The sequence below is a fragment of the Neovison vison genome, chromosome 11 (genome assembly GCF_020171115.1).
Source record: "Neovison vison isolate M4711 chromosome 11, ASM_NN_V1, whole genome shotgun sequence".
NCBI classification, from domain to species: domain Eukaryota; kingdom Metazoa; phylum Chordata; class Mammalia; order Carnivora; family Mustelidae; genus Neogale; species Neogale vison.
The window spans coordinates 121,957,746-121,962,886 of record NC_058101.1 but is presented as its reverse complement, the minus strand read 5'-3'; the positions used below and the strand labels follow the sequence as shown (position 1 = coordinate 121,962,886).

At 39.3% G+C, this 5,141-nt stretch overlaps 1 pseudogene; it reads right to left on the bottom strand.

Annotated features, from left to right (window-relative positions):
• Positions 1-2,623: 2,623 nt before the first annotated feature.
• LOC122890750 lies at positions 2,624-2,716 on the bottom strand (annotated as a pseudogene).
• Positions 2,717-5,141: the final 2,425 nt, after the last annotated feature.

Sequence of the window (5,141 nt, the reverse complement as noted above, 5' to 3'; positions counted from 1 at the left end):
CTGCTTCTCTCTCTCCCTCCCCCTACTCGTTCTCTATCTCTCTCAAATAAATAAAATCTTTAAAAAGAAAGTATTATTTGCTTCAACTATGGCAGTTGGAGAAGGCCGCACAAATAGCCACAGCTTCTCTTAGTGCTGACAGACACTGGTAAATAAATACAGGGTATTGATTTTGTGCCCCCAGGGTATGTAATCACACACTGTTTCTCTTCTCCTCAATTGCTTGGATGATATTGTAAATATAGACTGTTGGCTAAAGGAGAGTTCAGCTGAGAGTGTTATGTGTAACTTTGTACACATTTGTCTCCACTGCCAGAAAAACAGCAGAAGATCCATATTTAATCGCTACATGGGGTAGTAGGGTCCCTTATGTCATAAAACATTACCCTATATGTTCAGGAATCAATATTTAGGGCTCCCCCCAAAAAAAGTTAAAGAAAAATGTATCATTGGATTGTGTGTATTTATACTGCTAAATTAGCATTTCTGGGTCTAATGAGGTCATTTCTAACAAAACAAGTAAGAAACCCAAATTCTTAAAGGTGATATTCATTTGGTTTTAAATTTCTTATATTAACATGGCTGTTTTTGCTCAGCTTGGACTTGACTGAAGGGTGTTTTGAGTTTTCAAGACTGCAACGTGAGTGGGTAGATGTAATGATTCATTTTTTCTCTTACATATAGAGCCTTTAATAAAAACACCCACAAACTTGTCCTAAAAATCGTGCTTATTAATGGTGGGAGGAGGAGGTTGTGTGCTATAGTAATCCTTCTTTGATAGCTCTATGCAAGAAGGGCAAAATTGTAAGGTTTTTAAGCTTTGTCACGGCTCCCATCTCACTGTGTCAACCTGTGGCCATGTGATATGCTCAGGCTCTGGGTGGTTTCAGTTTTTGCACCCATACTCCCATCCTCAAAAGCTACCTGCTCCACGCCCTTCTCACCAGGGTGCTTTCTTCACTATCCAAAACGGCAGCTAGATGCTATGATCAAAGAGGATGTATACACAAGCCTTGCTACAATTCTGTATTATTGTATTTTCCAGGTTCCCTCTGGGAAGCAAAAATAAACCCAGGGGTTGATGGCAACATGGGAACTTCAGGTGTTATGCAAGATATGTAGGTTAGTGATTCCGTGTGGCTTTTCTGATACCACTCTGATATCATACTGTGTAGAAACCCTGCATTTTCATGGGGTTCAATCTATACTTGACAAATGAGCATGTTTCAAATTAAGGTCATAATCCTGATACTAAAAAATAATGAGAAGAATTAAATCTATGACACATTCTCACTTAATTCTTTTTTTTTTTTTGCATTTTTGATGTAAGTGTGGTAAATGATATTATAGTAAAAATGCATATGTAACAGATTATGGTTTACAATGAGACCCTCAGTTTTGTGGAATATTCATTAGTACCCTGGCACTTCTTTACCTTTTTCAAAAATTGAATCATTTAAAAAACTGGGGATAGTCCTTACTATTTCCACCTGTTCCTGGATTGTTGAACATTTATTTATTGGAAAATTTAGGCATATTCCTTGAATTTCAATTGTGCTGCAAACTCTCAGTTTAGGGAGCATGGAAATTTTCATAAGAGGGAAAAGCTGATCATTTGGGATTTGTGAGTGGGTAACAGATATTATACAAATCTCACACAATTTACGTATTATTGAAATAAAAAAAGAGGAAAAAAATAAGCACACATGCAAATAAAAGCCACAAAACAAGCATCAGCAGATTTAACTGAGAATTACCTTTCCAAACTCTGTTCCAAAGCTGACCTTCCTGCAACACCCACTTTCGCTACACAGCTTCCTCATTTAGAAGATCACCTTAAGCATCTTTTTCAACAAGGTTTTCTCAGTGTATTCAACCTATTGCTCAACAAAGGCTGCAAGGCAGATGGCAAATTTGCATTTAAACACAGTCTGGAAAGTTTTTTTTTTTTTTTTTTGTATCAATTCATCGGTTTCATCTTATTAGTGCATCAGCATGGAGTGCCTCTTAACTACAGGGAAGTGTTAACCCAGTTTTAATTATATTCTCCACTTAGAAAGGAGATTCTGCAGTTTTAACCTGCAAAACAGTGTGAAGGATTTCAATTTAGTGGGTGCTTGCAAATGCAATATATAAATTCCTCATTAATGTTGTGTATAATGTAAGTCTCTAAGAAATCCAAGCTCTTAAGTGAGGCAATTTTTGCTTTCCTCTCTTGTCTGATAATATGAAAGTCAAAGACCTTGAAAATATGTTTCCAGACATATATATTATCCAGTTTAGAATAAAATTGGCCTAAGAATTATTTAAAAAAAAATGCTGGTCTACAACATTTTTACCACCTTTCTGTAGTTACCAAGTTTTTTTTTTTTTTTTTAACCTGTTCCCTTGTGGTTGTAATGTTATTGCAATGATTTTTTATTTATAGTCCATTTACAACTTCCGTAGTTATGAACAGAACTATGTTGCAGAGCAAAGTGTTTGCATTCTGCTCACCATCAACGAATAGTTTTACTACTGGTCCATAGTCATTTTAGTTTTGGCAGTTTTTTATGGTTTCCTGTAAGATATTGATTGTTAATTGGTGGCTCTTGGACTGCAAACTGGTTGTTTTTTTTTTTTTTTAAATATGGAATGCTTCACAAATTTGCATGTCATCCTTACGCAGGGACCAGGCTAATTCCAATTTTACTATATGTGCTGCCAAAGTGAGCACTAACTCAGTGTTTTTATTTTTCCTTTTATTCCATTTGTGTCCTTTCAGGTGAACATGTCCCTGAAGGTTTTGCTATAAAACTTCAGCAATCTTTTTTACATATAGCTTATTCATTTTAAATGCCTGGACCTGGTTGGCATTTAATGGCATTTAAGTTTGTCTTATTGGCTGTGTAAGTACTTGTAAGAACAGGGATAAGTGGTAAAGATTGAAGTGGAAAAAAAAAAAGATAAAAGGTAACCATTTCATGTAAATACAGTATATAGAATGAATCATTTCACAGGGGAAGTGTTAGGTCCCCCCAAAATGGGTCTCTGATCAAAGGAGTGAGACTGATCAAAGCGAAGGTCAAGCAAAGCTTTATTTCGCACCAAGCATCTAGAATCAAACTGACTGTTGGCGGCCACCTCTTACAGAGAGAGTGAGCGACTCCCAGACTCACAGACTAACTTTTATAGAGCAAAGACCATGTGGTTGAGCCTGGCCACACACTGATGGCCAATGAGATTGTAACACACAGAGAAAGCTGCACAGTCATGCTAGGTCACACACGGGTGGCCAATTGAACTACAGTTCATCCCACAGTAGCTATTTGAACTAGTCTATCACCTTGGTCAGAATTGGCACCCAAAAGGCAGGGCCCACACTCCTTGGGAGCTAGGGAGACAGTATGCCTGCCCCACTGATTGGATGTCTCCACCTGGCCTGACCTGTCCTTGTGTTTGGGCTTTGTGATCTGGGACTGGTTTCCGGGACTTGCTTTTAAGTAAGTTCCCTGAGGGGGGCCAGGGTCTGTTTAAGTTTTACTGCATAAACAACAAAATCACTGTTTAACCAGATGGAATCACTCTGGCTAAATAGGTCCTTACAGGAAGCAATTATTATTATTATTATTTTTTTAAAGATTTTATTTATTTATTTGACAGACAGAGATCACAAGTAGGCAGAGAGGCAGACAGAGAGAGAGGAGGAAGCAGGCTCCCTGCTGAGCAGAGAGCCCGATGCGGGACTCGATCCCAGGACCCTGAGATCATGACCTGAGCCGAAGGCAGCGGCTTAACCCACTGAGCCACCCAGGCGCCCCACAGGAAGCAATTATTAAGAGCGAGAAGCGATCATCTATTTGTGAAAAGGGCTGGGCCCACTCCAGCGATAATAGGAAGTGATTGCCAGAACTGAAAACTTTAGAGAGAGCACGCGCGCGCACATGCGCATGAGCGGGGTGAAGGGCAGAGGGGGAAGCAGGCTTCCCACGGAGCAGGGAGCCTGACGTGGGGCTGGATCCCAGGACCCCTGGATCATGACCTGAGCCTAGGGCAGATGCTTAACTGACTGAGCCATCCAGGGACCTCAGAAACTTTTGATTGTGAAGCTAGAATATCAGCATGAAAGTTCAATGTTCTTTAACTTCAAGTAAATTCAGAAGACGGCTCGGAGTTTGCTGGAAGAGCTAAAGGCCAAACATGGTGAAAGTGAGGTTATGAGGTAATTGCCGCAAACTATGCCCAGCTTCTTCAGTTCTAGGCCTGTTTGAATCTGCAGGACATCAAAGTGAGGAGAAAGGCTGCAAGTGCCGATCATGCAGTTTCTTAGGAGAAGGAAAGTTCTTTAGCTGGTACAGATGAAATTGTTCCATTTGGGGGAAAAGATGACAACAGGATGTATGGAGAGAGGTGGTGAATGGTGTGCAGGATTTTAAAACTTTGAAGGACCAGTGCAAATTCCCGTGGGAGAATGCATCCTGGGACTGCAGAGGTAAGCGTCCTTTATTTTAAACAGTTTTTCAGATTTCAGAGTTTCATAGTTTGCAGAGTTTATGTGCATGGGGATAGAGGAATAGATTTGTCCCTTGTCATAGCCCTAGTGATCTCAGCTATGAAAGCAGAAATGAAAATCCATGACTTAAAAATACTGCAGATAGGATTTTGCTATGGGTAAACAATTTTTAATTTTTTAAAAATTGCGGTTAAATATTCATAACATAAAGTTTATCATTTTAACCGTACATGTTTAAGTGTATGATTCTGTGGCGCTAAGTATATTCACATTGGTATTTTCACCATCTGTTTCCAGAAGGTTTTCATCTTCCCTGACTGAAACTCTGTACTCATTTCACACTAACTCCCCATTCCTCCCTCCCCGCTCCCCCTTGAACCCCTACTTCTCATCCCTACAACCACCATTCTAATTTGTCTCTATAAATCTGACTACTCTAGGCACCTCATACAAGTGTAATCATATAATATTTATTCTGTTATGACTGGCTTATTTCACTTAGCATGATGTCTTCCAGGTTCATCCACGTTGTAGCATGTGTCGGAATTTTCTTTCTTTTAAAGGCTGACTATACCATATTTTATGTATGCATTCATCTAATGATGGACGCTTGGGTTGTTTTCACCTTTTGGCTATTTTGAATAATTCT